This window comes from Triticum aestivum, chromosome 6D, assembly GCF_018294505.1.
Source record: "Triticum aestivum cultivar Chinese Spring chromosome 6D, IWGSC CS RefSeq v2.1, whole genome shotgun sequence".
In the NCBI taxonomy this organism is placed as follows: domain Eukaryota; kingdom Viridiplantae; phylum Streptophyta; class Magnoliopsida; order Poales; family Poaceae; genus Triticum; species Triticum aestivum.
Genome location: NC_057811.1, coordinates 478,697,314 through 478,716,198, shown reverse-complemented (window position 1 = coordinate 478,716,198; position 18,885 = coordinate 478,697,314). Strand labels below are relative to the sequence as shown.

The window sequence follows — 18,885 nt, the reverse complement described above, 5'->3', positions numbered from 1 at the left end:
GCTTTATATCCAAATCAATATACTCAATACATTTGATCTGCAGGCTAATATGGCGATAATCTTTTTAAGTTACTTCAAGATTTGTGCAAACTTTGAAGGGGTACGTCCAAGCTAATAAGATGCCCAACCGGCATAGTTATGTGACTTCTGTCCATAAGATGGAAAAGAAGGGGAAAGGACCAGCAAATGCAAAGGAAAGAGGAGGAAGAGGTATATTTATCATGTCTGCTTGGGTAAATTAAGGAAGATGTGTTACATTGAGTGATAGATCTTCAAAGTATTGCTCTTGCTAAAATTAAGGAAGATTTTCAGAAGGAGGGTAGGGCATTGCCATTGCCTGGGTCTTCTGGACGCCATTATAAGCTTCATTATCAGTACGTTTTAGGTTGTTTTCCTGTGGAAACGTGTCTATATTTTCGTTGTATTTTGTTATTCATTTGTAGTGTGCATTGTTAATGTGTATTGACTCCTTTGATTCGCATCAAAAAAATTCTTAGTGAGACTTCGCCCAACCTTCAATTTTTTTCGTGGTCCACCTTTGAGTAGAGTCATACTACAGGTCTGTAGTACAATCTCGAGCTCATTAATGGCATATCAATGAGTGATTTGCAAAGATCTTAGCATTACACACAATCATTTATGAGAAGATTTTTCGTTAAATGTTCAGTTGAATGAACCCATCCAAGAAATCCGAAAGGGGAGAGGAACAATATAGTACAGTTATACTATAGGTGTGTAGTACAATCTTGAGCTAATAAATGACATAACTAGCCATGAACGATTTGCAAAGAACTTTGCATTACACAATCATTTATAACAAGATTTTTGGTTAAACGTTCAATTGGATGAACCCGTCCAATAAACTCGGACAAAGAGTATTTTTTTAAAGAACGGATAGAGAGTGTATGGCAGTAGTAGTAGTACTGTCGTACTAGTGGTGTGTAGTACAACAATCTTGAGTTAATAAATATTGGCTTTCCTCCAAAGAAATAAAGTCAAACTTATATCCATCCATTCATTTGCCAGGGACAATACAAGAAATACCACTTCTGCCAAGGGACCAACACGCAAGATTCCCCTAAGCAGAAAACCTCCCTTTTGGAACCTGCCTTGTGCCTTCCGCCTGCCCCCACGGCCCCTTGCTTATGTGTGGGCCCCATAACACGCTCTCTCGCACGGTCACACGGCCACCGTGTATATAAGGGACTGGCCTCGCCCCCACCTGCAAACCCACGCCTATTGCCATGGTTCATTAAAACCTCTACCCAGTTACCAATTCCGGCGAGCCCCTCCCCCTGGCGACTGTGACAAGGTACTAGTGGCCATCTTGTACGGCGGAGCGTCACTCGCGGACGTCGAGGTTCCCACGGTGACTCAGAAGGTGATGGAGGTCACTGTTTGGTCCGAGAAGAAGAAGCCTTAGCAAGGCGGAGGTGAAGGTTGGCGCTTCACGGGGCAAGGCGGGCACAGAGGACTCGGGCTGGACAACGATGAGGAGGACTTCGAGAAGTTCGAGGCCGACTCCGGGGGCTATGACTTGGAGCTCAGGCACAGTAGGGTGACTGAGAAGGATGAGGACGACGAGGTCATCAAGATCAAGCCCTTTGTCGCTGTCAAGAGGTCCCTCTCCCAAGGTATCGACCCCGGGTCACTTGGACTAGTTTGTAATCTACGTATCATTACCTTTAGCGATTCACTGTGTATTACCTTCATCTTAGTTTATTAGTCTACATCGTATTTTGGGTCAAAGTTTGACCAGATAATTAACTAGTAAAATGTTAATGCATGTCATAAAAATTAATATTGTTGGATTCTCATATCGACAAGTGTGGACTGGGTGTTGCATATTTGGTTCATTGTAACCTCAAAAGGTCACCACACAAAATATAGCTATTCATGAGTCATACTAAATCGGATTTGTTTAATAAATCGTAAATCATATTGTCATTTCATCGTAATGTTTCCTCCCATTTGTAAGTGTTGTTTCAATAGTATTATGATAAGGTTCGAGAACTAAAATAAATACCTTATCATGTCTATTATGTAGTGACCTCAGAAAATATACTACTATGTTACTGAGATTCTAATTAGATTTATTGTACGACATGTAATATTTCAAAGTCAATTGTGTAAACACCCAGAGTATCTGCAGTCAAAGCCAGCAAAAGAAGACAATTTGTTTAGTTAATTTGAGCAATGTACTTTACATTTAAGGCATAATCTTCGACATTCTATTTTCCTTAATAAATCAATGTCTCTAAAACATTGTATGCACTATCCCGTGCAAATGCACGGGTTAACGACTAGTTCTTTTAATTCCGGACCATTTGTTATTCGAATATGCACATTTGTTGTATGCGAGAATTATTGTATTCTATGAGGTTAAAAAATTAATAAGTTTGATATTTATTACCTTTTTTATTTACATTATGTTGTCTGAAATCATGATTTGCGGTATGGTTTTGTGATACCAAGGGTATCAGGTGGAACAGATGCTGCAAACCGATACCACAAAAATTTGAGAGGGGGGGGGGGGGTCGTAAGCAACTCCTGGATAGGATGCGAAGCCCGCGGCGACTATATCTAGCCTTGAGTGAGACCCTAGGTTGTCTCGCTGAAGCGGCTACAGTAGTCGGGGTGGCCCATTTCGCGCATAGTTAACAAAACGAGAAGAAAAAAGGGAGAACAAGGGATCAAACCGTGGAGCTCCCGAAAGACAGCGAGCGCTGCTAGCCATTGCGCCCACCAACTGTTTGTGTTATGTAGCGGGGGCTCGACCTACTTGTTTTCTTTTTTCATTTTCTTTTTTCTTTTTCTTCTCTAGTTTTTTCATTTGTTTCTTTAGGTTTTTATTTTCTTTTTTTCATTTTTTTTTGTTTCTTTTATTTTTCATTTCTACATTTTTTGTATATATCAACAAAAAAATTCTAATATACATTTAACATTTTTCTAATACAAATTTAACACTCTTTTAATACATGGTCAACATTTTTATACAATTTTTAAATGCTCTATTAACATTTTTTAAGTGCAATTTTACCATTTTTTAACACATGGTCAACCTTTTTTGTGTAAACATTTACATTTTCCAAATGCTTGATTAACATTTTTGAAATACTTGTTCAACATTGTTTCAAATGCTTGATTAATATTTTTATATACATGATAAAATAGAATAATATTTTTTAATACATGGTCAACATTTTTTCTATACATTGGTTGATCAACATTTTACAAATAGTTGTTCAACATTTTTTTCAAATGCATGATTAACATTTTAATATATGATCAAATAATTTCACCTTTTTTAATACATGGTCAAGATTGTTTCTATACATATTTAACATTTTTGAAATGCTTGATCACCATTTTTGAATTACTTAATCAACATTATTTTTCAAATACTTGATTAACATTTTTAACTACATGATAACAAAAAATCATCATTTTTTAATACATGGTCAACATTTTTTCTATACACATGTAACATTTTTCAAATATTTGATCAACGTTTTTCAAATACTTGTTCAAAAAAATTCAAATGCTAGATAAGCACTTTTAAAATACATGATCCTATTTATTATACACATAATTTATACTTTTTCGTACTTGTGATAAACATTTTTATTATACACATTTAACATTTTTGAAATGCTTGGTCAACATTTTTCAAATGTTATTTTATAGATTTTTTTTTGTAATATATATGTTTAGAATATTTTAAAGTATAAAAAAATAAAAAATAAAGAAAAAACGAAATATAAAACGTAAAAAAGGAGGTTGTGGCCTCCCACGCTCCTGGGCCGGCTCATCTCGGTCTCCCCTTCAGTGAGAGGGTTCCTACCCTCTCGCTGAAGGCACGAAGATAGGGGCGCCCGTGTGTACCGGTCAATGGCAATCCTTCCTTCGGTCGGCATCAGAGTGCTTTACAGGCCCAAAAGCAAAACTTTGGGCCGGTCAGGACTCATAAGAGCCCAGCTGGGCTGGAACGTCTCTCAGCCCATCAATCTGGCCAGGCCCCCTGAGAAGCAGAAGGTGACCCAGCGTCTCGCTGGTGGTCAGCAGTGGGCCTTCAGGGCTACGGTTTACCAGGATCGGAGACTGGCTATGGCGAGCACATGTATCGATGGCATCACTGATCGATGGCATGCAAGGGCTTTGGCTCCACGTCTGTTGACAAGGCAGGACCAGTAGGGGCATGGTACAGATCGTCATCCATGGATTCAGGAGCATCGAGTAGTGTGCCTATCATTGGCAGGGCCATCTGCACTTCTGCAGCTCTACCCTCTCTTCTTGTATGGTGATGGAGGCAGCAGAAGGAGCATGCTGCTCGTGGGCGGCCAAATTCGCTTTTTTTTTACCCTTTTTCGAAACTTCACTACGATCTGACCCCATTTAAAAAAAATCAGAATCTGGCCCTTTTCCTACCGCCCTTGGCCTTGGTGGTAGCATATCAAATCCTACCGCCAGGGTCTCTGACGGTAGGACTTACCTGCGTCGTCATGCCCGTTCAGTGTGAAAAAGACGCTAGCGCCATTGTCCTTGGTGGTAGGTTCTTCACCGTTGTTTATTGCATGCATCGCCATATAAAAATTGCATGCATGTCCCTACCGCCAAGGACCTTGGCGATAGGGTGTTTTTCGCGCCGAACGGGCGTGACGGTGTAGGTATGTCCTAAAACCAGTGGCCTCGGCAGTAGGATGTGCTACTCTGCCGCGAAAGATGGTAGAAGGAAAAAGGATCATATATGAATTTTTTACAAAGTGGGGTCAGATCGTGGTGAAGTTTTGGAAAAAAGTCAAAACACTGAATGTGGCCCTCTTGGGTGGCACTGGATGGGCAACTCCATCACGTGGATGAGAGGAGCCGCATCAGCGTCAGCATGCAATAGACTATACATAAGTTTATCTGTTAGATTTAAAATTGCCCGTTTGCTTGCACAATTTCTGCCGTATAGGTGACATAAGAAAAACCTTTTTGATATTCTTTGGGACAACACTGATTTTATGTATTCACTTCGAGCTTATGGCAACATGTAACAGATTTGAATTTTTTTTTCATAGTAGCTGCATGATCATTTGGAGTTGCTTTTATGTGTTTTTAGGGATGCTTTTTCTGTGCGTAGTTGTTAATTTCATACAGATGTATTTTATCTTGTATAAATACTGGTGCAACTATTTCGTGATTCTAGGATCTATTCCATTTCAGTGCATTCTTAAATCATTACCTTTTCTACCTTTTTCGATGTGAGCAGCCACGTGAACAAAGTATACATTTCACTTGATTTGGTTGGTGTTACTAGAACCTTCGCCAAATTGGTGGTCTCATGTCAATGTCATGTTAGGTCCTTGATTTGACAATCACATATGTAGTGGACATCACCGTCTTAAGATGAGCATGCTATTGTTACTCACCAATCACGTGGCGGTATTTACCCAGGTAGTTTCCACGAAGGCAATTTTTTTTATTTACGTGGAGGTTTAGTTATTCTTGTCCACAATTTACGAGGAAGTGTGTCCCTATTGTAATCAGGTTTCACTCAAGAACTAGTTGACACTTCCATGCTCTTCTCAAGCACCTACTTCTACTTCTACTAAAAAGAGGAGCCCATGGCTCAGGCTCGAGATGGTAGCAAAGCGTGGCGTGAATACGGGCTCTGAGCGTGTAGCTCCATAGCTACACCCAGTGCACATTAACACCAAAATAATTACAGTGAATTCTGCTACCATTGCAGGAGAAGCCACCCACAACTACTACTCCTCCTCCGGAGCCACCCGTTGCATCATGTAACGCCTGAATAATTAAGCTACAGTAATCACACACTAATGTGCCATGTCATCACAATTAATTTTCTAAATTTCACTTTAATCCAACCAGCTTTCAAATTCAAATTTAAAATAACTCAAATAATTATTTCTTCAAAAGGTAAAACAAAAATGTCCTATGGGTTGCAAAACTTCACAAACTAATTGCCATAAATAAAATATTGTTGTTTAAATTATAAAAATGCCCCTAGGAATTAAACAGTGGACAGCAACACCTTTTCAGCCCATTTAAATTGCAACATAAATAAAATGAATTCAATTTGCCCCCAATTTTTTGTGCCACCTAATATTATTATTCTTGATTTATGTGCAAAGTTTCTTAGTTAACAAAAACCATTCATTTAAATTGGGCTAGCCTCTTTCTAGGATTCCATACCTTGGGCATCCGAACCGGGATTCCTGTTATTCATACGAAGGAACAAGAAAAGGTTGTTAAAACTAAATACAAAATAGTGTTAAAGAGGAAAACAGAAAATTTAAAAAGAAAACAAATGGAAAAAAGGAAAATAAACCCCCACTGTCGCTGGGCGTTGGCCCACCTGGGAAAAGCCAGGCAGGCCGGTCCAACTAGCCGACGATGGCCGCCACGGTCGTGCCAGTCACCATGGCGCCCATCTGCGCCCCCCCCCCCCCCCCCCCCCCCCCCCGATGTCTATAAGGGACACTACCCCTCACCCCCGAAACCCTTGCATCTACATCATCGCGCCCCTCACCCTCCCACGACGGATTCCAGCTGCGCCAGAGGCCACCGCGCCGCCCGTCGTCGCCCATCGCCGTTCGTCGTCGACCACCGCCTTCCCGACTCCTCCCCAAGCCCGCCTCGCTCACCTATAGGCCCCCTGTGAGCAACCTCTGTCTCCCTCCCCTATTTCTCCTCTTCCCATCGCCCTCCTGGCCCCGCCATAGACGACGCCCCCGAACGCCCACGCTCTCCTGGTCATGCCCGCTTGGCGATGGCCGCGCCCACCTTGCATTGCGCACGTTCGCCGCGCTCCGCCTGCGCCCCTGGCCGCGTCCGGCCACGCACGCCGTACCCTGGCCGCGTCCTACGCGTGCTCCGCCGCTGGCTGCTGCTCCCCCTAGCCCGCGCTGGCTGCTGCTGCCCGCTCCGTCCTTGGGCCCACAGCCGCTCGCCCTGCTCGCCCCTCGCCCCCCTCGCCCTGCCCACTCACTGTTGCTCCGGTCCCCGCGTGCGACCGCCCCTGCTGCTCGCGCATGCCCGCGTGTAGCCGCGCAAGCCGCGCGCCCGGCCCACTCGTCGCCCCTGCTCCCGCACTGCTGCTCACTACGGCGGCCGCCAACGCTGCTACTTCTGAGCCTGCAGCTGGCCCCGGCCGCCCCGCCTCCGCCGCTCGACCTCCGCTCCTGGCCGCGCACTCAGCCATGCCCGCCCCCGGCCGGAGCCCGCCGCTGCTCCTGGTTGTGGCCGCCGGGGTCCTCTGCTCCCATGCACGCCCAACCGCTGGAAAGTAGCGGTTGTGCCCCTGACAAGCGGGACCCACCCCTATAAATAAAAATATGGAATGAAAAATATATAGATGAATAAATGATTAGTAATATACTTAATAAACCTAAACTTAATTAGTTCAATTATCTAATTAGTTAGTTAATTAACTCAAAAAAAACTGACATGTGGGTCCCCTGCCCAGTTGACCAGTCAACTGGTCGACAGTTGACCTGGTCAGCGGGGCCCACTGTTAACCTTTGGTGGCCCTGTTGTGTGCACTCTGCTGGGTGCACATAGCAATTTCATTTTATTTTTGAATTAATAATAAATAGCACATATGCCCAACGGGAGAAAAAATAATATGCATTTAAAGTTAGTGAGAATTATATGTGCAAGCAAAACCCTATGTGCACGTGAAAATGAAACATTTACCTTCTCGGTTTCGTCGGGTGTGAAGTAATCAATCTGCTATTTTAATTGATTGATTGAGGGCATTTAAGAGTTATGTTATGTCATCGTACGCCAGAGAAGGCCATGAATTATTCAATCTATGTTTCCTTTTAATTGAGGAGATTTTAAGGTATGAAGTTTCTGAATATTGTTGAAAACATGAACCATTTTTTAAATCCTGAACTGGTTTTCGAAAATTATGTACACTTTCAGAAAAACACGAGAAAATGTGAAAGAGGAACACCTTTTAAAATTCACATTTTTTTAAAACACCAACATTTTGCATAAAAACATGGAAATTATTTGAATTTGTGAACATTTTTATTAAAACGGGAACATGTGTTAAAAATTCATAACATTTTTCAAAATTGTGTATCTTTTATACCCGAACACTATTTTGAATTGTGAATATTTCACTAAACAAACAATATTTTTTGAATTTGGAGCATTTTTTAAAATATCATTTTCTTTTTAGAAATCTTGAACAATTTTGCAAAGCAATTTTTTTTGAGAAAATGGCAAACTTATTTCAAGTTCCAAATATTTTTCAAAATAGAAGCTAAAATTTGAAATTCTGAACAGTTTCCACAAATTTTGTTTTTTTAGTTGTGAACTTTTTTGAGTATATTGAATTTATGAAATAAATTATATAAGAAAAATAAAGTTGGAAGGGAAAAAAGAGATGAGGGAAGGAGAATAAAAATAGAAGTAAAACACAAAAAGAAAGAAAAATGAGCAACCCATTATTGGTTATCCTGTGTGAAGGTTCGACTATTTATCGCCCAGTGCGGAAAAGTAGAATTTTTTCACCTCCATGGAAAGAAAATTAATTGGGTTAGCTTCGCTGGGCCGCAGCCATGGAAGAAATTATGGAAATCATTTTTTTTCTAGCAGGCGAACACATAAGAATTTAGTACCACCTCGGATAAGAAAAAATTGTTAATGAACGATGAAAAAATTGAGGAAACACACATTGCTTTATTAGTTAAATAATAATTACAAAAAATGATTAAAACTTTGGAATTTATTATAAAATAATTCGTAACTCGGATGAAAATAATTTATATATGAAAGGTGCTTAGAAAAACGTGATGATTCCGAATATCCTCTCCGTTCATTCGTCACGTGCCCCTAGTGTAGCAAACATGGAACCATCCCCCTCTGTTTCATCTGTCCGGAAAATGCCAAACACCGAGAAAACATTCCCGGATGTTTTCCCCCTTCGCCGGTAACGTGTAGTACTGCGCTAGATCACCCCTAGCACAACGTATTGCTATGTTATGCTTTTGTGATGCTTGTGTGCTCTGCATTTGTTGTTTCTTCCCCCGCTTCTCTCTGGTAAACCCCGAGACCGATGCTGCCCCTGTGATCGAGTACGTCAACGACGACCCTTATTCCTTTTCAGCAGAGCTTCTAGGCAAGCAAACCCTCCTTGATCATTCCGATATCGCCCATTCCATTCTCTCGCATGCTTGCATTAGATTTTGCTACTCTACTTGATTGCTCATAACAGATGCATAGCCTGCTTTTGTAACCTGCTATACCTACCTGTTTAACCTGAACTGCTTAGTATAGGTTGGAGAGTGATCCATCAGTTACCCCTCACCTTGTCCTAGTTTCCCCTGCTTTAGGTTCGATGACTCGATCATCATGATCGACGTCCAGAGCCCCCTTGATGACACGGACACACAGTTACCTTTACATGTAGCCCTCGTGTACTGTTATTGCAGGACTGAACGGATAGGCGGTACCAGCCCGGTAGAAGTGGACCAGAGTTCCCAACAGTATCTGGATAGTCGGGTTGACCTGAAGGGTACCCGCGAGATAAAGACGAGGCACGGCCGGGCAGGAAGACCGCCCCGGAGTGGGATGGGCTAGCCCTTGCCGTATTTCCTCGATACGGGGCGACGGGGTCACATGATCGTGAGTCTCTGCTCGTCTCCGCGAGCTCTCAATACACTAAGGATTTGGGTATTTGGTCTGAGTTGGCCACTGGCCTATACGCACTAAACGCCAGGCGGGATCTAAACTCTCGATCCAGTGACCCCCAATTCCAGCTGCTCATTCCCACTACGTCGGGCTTCCACCAACCGTTGCTCATAATCCCTTGATGCCTCCAAGAAGCCACCCATCGGAGGAGACTATGTTGGTGCCATAATGACCGCCCATATCACTTGAATTTTAGACTCATTTCTCTAAAAAAATCAAAATTTAAATGCTATATATGGTACCCAATGGATACCCATTGGATACAGGATACCCGATGGATATGGACATGGGTATCAATTTATGCCCATGGGTATTGAAGTGGGTGGGTATAGAAAGTTTCTATGGGTATGGATTTGGGTAGAAGGAGGTTGTACCCGCCCATACCCTACCCATTGCCATCCCTACCATACATGATAGCCGGTCAGAATCGGGATTGCCCGGGTCCGGGCCAAGCCTCCGCGTCCAGGCAGGTCGGCAGGACAACCACTACGTGTCCGAGCGGACCAAGCCCCTCCATGGTGCCCTCTATATAGCGGGGTGGACGTAGTGCCGACGCACGCGGGCGTTGCACCACGCGTGCCACACATGCGTACCACATGGGGACCAATGAAACAGCCGGAAAAAGGCCCTGCGCGCGAGCTACTACCGCCATGCGCCCCCACCTGGCGGGACCGAACTATCCCAACGCAAGGCAAAGGCGCCGATAGGCGGGTCTGACTGAATTGTTGTGCGCAGGGCAGAAAACGAAAAGGTACTCTGTTATACTCCCTCCGTTCCTAAATATAAGTCTTTATAGAGATTTCACTACAAACTACATACAGATGTATATAGACATATTTTAGAGTGTAGGTTCACTCATTTTACTTTGTATATAGTCCATAGTGTAACCTCTAGAAAGACTTATATTTAGGAACGGAGGAAGTACTTTAAAGGAGTAATAAAATAATGCAACATGCAAAGAAGACAATCCCTAGCTTAAAAGTTCCTAACAAACGAATCACCCACAACAATCTAACCCACCAAAGGCTCGGCCCAACAAACAAATGATGTCATATTGGTTGTGACATAACTCATTCACACATCTAGACTTGTCGTAGACAAACCCATTCATATAACTTACGTGTATAATGATGACGCCAATGATTTCACACACATGCTACAAACTCAATGAAGTAGTGTTTCCAGAAATAACTCGGTGGACTAGTGGCCATGAGTGATTTGCAAGGATGAATTAGAGATCTTCCCTTAATATCTTTATTGGAAAATGCTAGTGAGTACAACACGAGTATAATATAGTAGTACATGAGTGTCGTACAAACTTTTTCTCAGGGGAGGGGTGTGGTACAATCTTGAGCAATTAAATGGCGTGCTACTAAAGATAAATAACCAATTATCCACCCATTCATTTCCTAGGGGCATTACTAGAAATACCACTTCTCTCAAGGGGCCGGCACAAAAGATTCCCCCGAATGGAAATGCTCGCTTCCGGATCCTACATCATGCCTTTCACCCGCTCCATGTCCCCTCACCGATGTGTGGGCCCCACCACGGAAGCCCTCGCAAGGGTGAAGTTGTCATGTGCCTCCACGTATATAGGGGACTGTCCTCAACCCCATCTGCCAACCTACACACCCGCTTCCCCCACTTCATTAAAAAATCTGCCATTTTCAGTGAGGCTCCATTCCCCCAATGACTACGATGAGGTACTAGCGGCCATATGCGGCGGTGTGATCCTCGCGAACCTCAAGACGCTCGCGGTGACGTGGAGGGTGACGGAGGCAGCGCGGTGACTTGAGAAGAAGAAGCCCCGACAGACGACACATCCTTGGGCTCAGCAAGTTTGGGAGCAGGCTCAAGATGGAGAACCACTACGAGGGGTTAGAGGTTGAATCCGGGGACTCCGACTTGGAGCTCGGGCGTGATGGGGTGGCTGATAAGGATAACAACCACAAGGTTGTGGAGATTAAGCCGTTAGCTGCCGTCAGGATGTCCCTCTCCAAAGGTATCGGTCCCATATCGTGATAACTGCTTTTAATCCGTGTATTAGGGTTAGTTTTCATCCTGTTTTCTGTAGAACATATTGTACTACAACAATTTCTTCTTCTTAGGTAGGACACAAAGGTTTGAAACCGCATATAAGCCTGGCCACAATAGACATTTTCTATTATCATGTGGTTTACACTATGTTTCCTGGTTTTGTGTGGTTTAAGCTTGTATATTTTTTTAATTTCACGCGATTTACACTCCTTTTCTCTCTGTAAATTGAGTGCCGACAAAAAATCATGTATTGATCCCATGGTAACAATGCAATTTTTGCATCAACCAACCGATAAAGACTTGCGGCCCCATTGTTAGGTAGGACAAAGGTTTATAAGCCATGTGTATTGTTAAATCTTGGATATTCATAAAATTTTGTATTTATGGTTTGCAAAATGTTAGATCTCCATACACATGGTTAGTTCAAGGATGCGATGAGAAATTTGCAATGCTAACTTACAATTTATATAACTACCATATGATAATGCTGTCAATTGCACATGAAGTACATGCAAGTAACTAAATGGAGTAACTTTTTGTTTCTTTGAGAACAATGGAGTGACTAGCTATAGGTGATGTACAAAAATTCTAAAGTTATACACAATCAATTATGAGAAGATATTGGTTCAACTTTTGGTTGGATGAACTCATCCAATAAACCCAGACGGAGGGAGTATGACAGTAGTAATAAAGCCATACTATAGGTGTGTACTACAATCTTGAGCTAATAAATGAAATAAGTAGCTATGAATTATTTGCAAGTATCCTAAAATTACATACAATCATTTATGAGAAGATATTGGTTAAACATTTGGTTGGATGAACCCGTCCAATAAACTCGGACGGGCGGAGTATGACCGTAGTAGTACACTCATGCTAGAGGTGTGTAGTATAATCTTGAGCTAATTAATAAATAGAGTAAGTAGCTATGAGTGATTTGCAAATACCTTCGCATTACACACAATCATTTATGAGAAGATTTTTTAGCATTACACACCATCATTTATGAGAAGATTTTTGGTTAAACGTAGGTTGGATGAACCCGTCCAACCTACACAGACGGATAGTGTACGACAGTAGTAGTACAGTCATACTATAAGTGCGTAGTTCAGTCTTGAGCTAATAAATGAAGTAACTAATTATGAGTTATTTGTAAGGATCTTAAAATTACATACAAACATTTATGAGAATATATTAGTTAAACGTCCACGGGGGAGGGGCGATGACTATGAGAAGATATTGGTTAAATGTCACAAGTGTGTAGTACTATCCTCACGACCCTCAAGCCGCCGACGGTGATGCGGAGGGTGGTGGAGGCGGTGTTGTGGCCTGATAAGTAGAAGCCCTGGTGGTGTGGTGGCGAAAGTCGAGGCTTCATGGGGCTAGGCGGGCTTGGGGTCGAGCTCGGCTTCGACAACGACGATGTGGGCTTCAAGGCCAATTTCAAGGAATTAGGTTAAGGGCTAGGCCATTTTTGTTTCTCAGCCATGTTTGCCTGATTAGGCTGGTAGGCTAGTTTCGGCACTATTCCTTCAGAGAATCAATTTTGGTTGCTAGGTTGTCGATCTTGTGATTAATATTTTTTCGTGAGATTTGATGGTGATTCTTATGTTTACTATTTATAGTCAAAAGGGGTTGAATTTCTCTGTTTTGTATGGAGGTCTTGGCCTTTTGGGTTGTTGCCTTGTTTTAGATGGTTGTAGATTTGCATGGGGATTTTTCTATACTTGGTTCAATTCTCAGTCTGAAGGATTATTCTGGTAATTGTTGAGTCCTACTAGAAAACAATCCTTGATTTTGCATCGTCGATAATGAGATTTTTGTCAGGTGGTCGATAATGAGATTTGTAGATTAATAATTATAGAATGATGGCAAAGGTATATATTATGTGTTTGTTTATCAGAAACAGGATTTCTATAAGTTGTGATTTACCTTTTTTGTGGGTGACTAATGCTTTTACCCAAACCTAAAGAGGATTGCACCCATGATGGTTCATTGTTCATAATAATTGTGATATCATACATATGAATTCATGTTCATGATGACATTAATTACTTTTTGTGAGACAAGCTTGTCTTTCTTCCTCTCTCTTAGCAATGACATCGATCTTCCATTGTAGATGACTTAAGCACCATGACTACTACTGATTTTGATGGTCCTACACAAAGGTCAGCAAAAAGGAAGAGCAAGAACCAATTCATGGGTATCCGGCAGCGCTCCCGGGCTAGGTGGGGTGCGGAAATTAGAGATCCTATCAAGGGTGTCCGTCTCTGGCTTGGTACTTTCAACAGTGCTGAAGAAGCTGCAAGAGCTTATGATGTTGAAGCACGCAGGATCCATGGCAAGAAGGCCAAGATTAACTTTCCAGAGGAACCAAAACTTCCTCAGAAGAGTCGTGCTCCCCCTGCTTCTCCCAAAGTACCGAAGCCAAGTGCAGCACATGAACATAGTTTCATACCAGCATTCAACAACCTTGTCAACCAAAATGCTTTTTTTACCCATCTGCTCACTTTGCATCAAAGCAGCCGCTTGTTCAGCCTGAGAATGTGCCATTTGTTCCTCCAATGAGCACTATTGCCCCTGTTGAAGCTCCTGTTATGAATATGTACTCTGACCGGGGAAGTAACTCCTTTGGCTTCTCTAAGTTGGGTTGGAAGTATCACACCAAGACTCCTGATATATCATCCATTGCTCCCATTTCTACCATTGTCGAAGGAGCAGAACCTGTGCTTGTCAAGAATAACACCTACAACTCATTGGTGCCTCCTGTTATGGAGAATAATGTTGTCAATTTTGAACCTTGGATGAGATATCTTATGGATGATAGAGTGGATGAGATGATTGATAGCCTACTGAATTTTGATGTGCCTCGAGATGTCGTTAGCAACAGGACCTTTGGAGCTTCGATGCCATGCCCATCAGTGGCCAATTTTTCTGAGGGAAGCAAACCTTGTATATCGGGACAAAGGGTAAGCCTTCAATTTTGGATGTTCAGTCCAAGATGATAATCTTTTCATTGCTCTGAACTTTTTGTTCTGTGTTTCAGGAATAAGGCTATGAAGATTGGAAAGCACCCTATTGTCCCCTCCGTCTAGCATATGCTTATGTCCAAGCTTAGATGCAAAAATGTTGCATCACAATTCTCTATTGTAATCGACCCATTACCTAGTTGACTGTCGCTATGTGGCAACCATTTATAAGTCCGATGAACCGTTGTCTTGTCTTTCGCCAACTTTTATGTCGTCGCTACCATTTCTGAATGTGAAGAACATGAATCTGTGTCCAGTTTGCTTTAATCTGTGCACTTCTTCGCATTTCCTTTCCTTCTGGATGTTTATTTATTTTTGGAGATAAAAGTAGCTTATAAGCTACCATGTTTATGTAAGCCGAGTAGCTTATCTTGATTTTCAATACACGGCTTATATTGAATTTGGCGTCAAGTTTGCTTTAATATGTGCACTTGATTGCCTTTTTCCTAGTTCTGGAGTACTGGATTTACTAATCTTTGATACTAGATGTGTATGTGTGATCATACGTGGAGTCATTCCTTCTATATGTAGTTCTTCTCACCGATGTAGTTAACTTACACAAACATTTAGTGCACCTAATTCAAGATTTGATGGATGTGTTCCATTTCAGTGCATTCTTGATTTATTGCTATAACCTTCACAAACTTTCAATGCATTTTAATTCCCTCAACACCTCTCAATGTGAGAAGACAGGTGAACCACATATATGTTTCACTTGATTTATTGCCATAACCTTCACCAAATTGGAGGTCTCATGTCACTATCATGTTAGGTCCTTGATTTGATTTAACGTCAGCATAAGTAGTGCATGTCGCCTTCTAACGATGAGCATGTTATTATTACTCGACAGTCACATGGAGCTCATCATAGATAGTTTCCATGGAGGCTATTTTATTACTCACATGGAGGTAGGTTTTCATTATCCGCGGACTATCAGGAAGCAGGTCCCTTTGGTGATCAGGTCTCTGTAAAGAATTGGTTGTCACTTACATGGTTCTCTGACACGTATAATTCTACATAAAAGGAGAAGGTGAATGACTCATGGTCGAGATTAAATCAAAGTGAGGTATGAATACAACTTCCATGCGAGTGCTTTTACAGCTACCAACCGTGCAAACAAGCTCCAAACTAGTCCGAGCAGGCCAATAATTACTCAAATCTTCTTGTTGTTTTGACGATTCATGGCTAGAGCTAGCTGGAAGCTGTTATGGAGAGCCAATTGTTTTCTTCCTGATGACTCCTAATTCTAGTCCAATCATACAACTATGTGGGGCTACCATTTTATCATTGCACTTGTCTTGTCCCCGTTTTAAGGACAACAATTGTGGTTTTTGAGTTCCTTGAGAAGGGCATTTTGGTGACTGGGCTCCATGGAGCCCGGAATTTTTGAAAAAAAATCAAAAGTCAAAATTCACGATTGAAAAAAAACCCTTAAAATATATGTAAGGATGCAAAGCTGAAATTTATATGTATGTAAAAATTCAGGAGGAAATACCTTGAATGTACAAAAAAGTCATGGACTTTGAGGATGAATAGTACCATGTGCAAAAAAAGTCACTCAATGCATGGATGTGCTTTCTTTGCTGGTGCGTTTTCCATCCTAATAGATACCAAATTGTATTAAGCTAACAATAACAAAGTAGATTTTATTTTTCATAATATAGTTTCATTATAATGAACATATTTGATCTGTGTTGACTTTACACATTCTTAAGTGCACTATGAAAAAAATAGAAACTTGTCTTATAACACTATTCAAATTTCATTGTATGTCGAGTGTTTGTTTGTATGCCTAGAGTCAAACCACGGGCTCTCGACTAAGAGATATACTCCGAGAGTCATACTCGGAAAATTCAAGCACACGGGAACGAGATGTTGTTGTCGAGTTGAAGTAACAAAGAACACGACGAAGGAAGCATACTCAACAAAAACAACACACGCCAAGAGCTAAACACGGCAAATAGATGCCACGTGGCATGTCTGCTTGTGCTTGATTTGCCGAGACCTCAGCCCGGGCGCTCCGCATATATTCTCAAAAAATAATTCCTCCCGTGTAATTTACAGCAATCGATGTGTAGGCCTCATTTGTTAGTGACTGCTACTTGTGAGTTGTGTTGGGATTTTCCCCCAAAGAGGAGGGTAGATGTAGTACAATAGAGATAAGTATTTCCCTCAGCGAGAACCAAGGTTTATCGAACCAATAGGAAAATCATGCAAAGCCTCATGAACAGCACCTGCACACACAAAAGCAAATTTTTGCACCCAACGTGGGCAAGAGGGTTGTCAATCCCCTTGAATTCGTTACTTGCAAGGATAAAATTTTATAGTGGTAGATAGATAAATTGCAAAACAAAATAAAAGAAATAAAAAAGCAGCAACAATAATTTTGTTTTTATAATGTGATAAAGGTAGACCCGGGGGCCATAGTTTTCACTAGAGACTTCTCTCGAACACATAGCATACAATGGGTGAACAAATTACTGTTGGGCAATTGATAGAAAAGCACATATTTATGACGATATCCAAGGCAATGATCATGTATACAGGCATCATGTCTGAGACAAGTAGACAAACTCCTGCCTGCATATACTACAATTACTCCACCAATCGACCGCTATCCAGCATGCATATATGGTATTAAGTTCATAAAAACGGAGTAAAGACTTAAGCAAGATGAGTTGATGTAGACAAAGTAAACCCAATCAATATGAATAAACCCCATTGTTTTACCCTTAATGGCATGAATACAAATACGTGTCTTGTCCCCTTCAGTCACTGGGATATAGAGCACAACAAGATTGAACCCATTACAAAGCACCTCTCCCACTGAAGATAAATCAATATAGTTGGCCAAACCAAACGGATAGATCAGAGAGTAATACAAAGTTATAACAATCATGCAGAATAAAGTTCAGAAAAGACTCAATTACTTCTCATAAATATTCAGGTCATAAACCCACAATTCATCGGATCCCAAACAAACACACCGCAAAAGAAGATTACACTACTAGGGAAAACCTTATACATAAAATCTTATCAGTAGCATTGTCTAAAAGGACCCGCTACTGCTAATTAGCAGTAGCACGTTCTCGCAAAGAGCGCTATTGCTATTTGGATAGTAGCAGCGTGGCCAGGTGAAAAAGCACTACTACTATAATTGCCACACCGTTGCCGGCAGGCTAGATATAGTAGTAGCGCCCTTCGGCAAACCGCGCTATAGCTAACAAAGTAGTAGTAGCGCGTTTTTAGGTTAAGGCACTACAGCTAAGTTTGAACTTGGCCACATAGCAGGCGCAACATAGCAGCAGCGCGAATTAATAGCAGACGCTACTGCTATGGCCAGTAGTAGTAGCGCTTGTCCCTAAGCTGCGCTACTACTAAACCAAACTTATCGTCTTCCTCCACGCGGCCGACCCTCCCTCTCCACTCTCTCACTCTCCCTCTCCACTCTCTCCCCACGCCACGACCCCGTCGCCCGCCGCCACCAGAAGAGATCACCCGCGCTCCTGCTCCTCCTCCACCGAGGTATCTCCTCCCTCCCTCCTCCTCCTCCCACCTCTCTCCCTCCTTATCCTTCCACCTCCCTCTCCCTCCCCCTCCTGCCTCCTCCCTTTCCGGCCTGCCTCGTCCGTCCTCCTCCTACCTCTCCTTCCCTCCAATCCCTCCCTCATGCCTCCTCCCTCCTTGCCTTGTTCGTCCTCCTCCTCTCTCAACCTCCCTCCTCCTGCCTCCTTCCTCCCGGTCACCTCCCTCCACCTAGCTCCCTCCCTCCACCACCCTCCGTCCCATGCTCATCCCTCCCTGTTCCTCCCTTGAATTTTTAGTAAAAAATTAGTAATAGAAATTAGTTAACTTAATACTTTATACTTTCTAGTTTACCTAATTAGTTAAAAAAATAGCCGGTAGAAACATGTATTGGACACTTAGTTGGAATGCTATATACAAAAAAATTAAATAATAGAATTTTTTATGTGTAGAAAATTTTCAATATAGAAATTTATTGGAATGCTATATGAGAAATTTTTAGGTATCACATTTAGTAATAGAAGTTTATTGTAAGAAAATTTAGGTATAGCAATTATAGAAATAGAAATTTTTAGTAAGTGTT

The 18,885-nt window shown here is 41.9% G+C and overlaps 1 pseudogene; it reads left to right on the top strand.

Moving 5' to 3' along the window:
* The first annotated feature begins 11,568 nt into the window (after nt 1-11,568).
* On the top strand, nt 11,569-14,686 carry LOC123142154 (ethylene-responsive transcription factor 1-like; annotated as a pseudogene).
* The last annotated feature ends 4,199 nt before the right edge of the window (nt 14,687-18,885 follow it).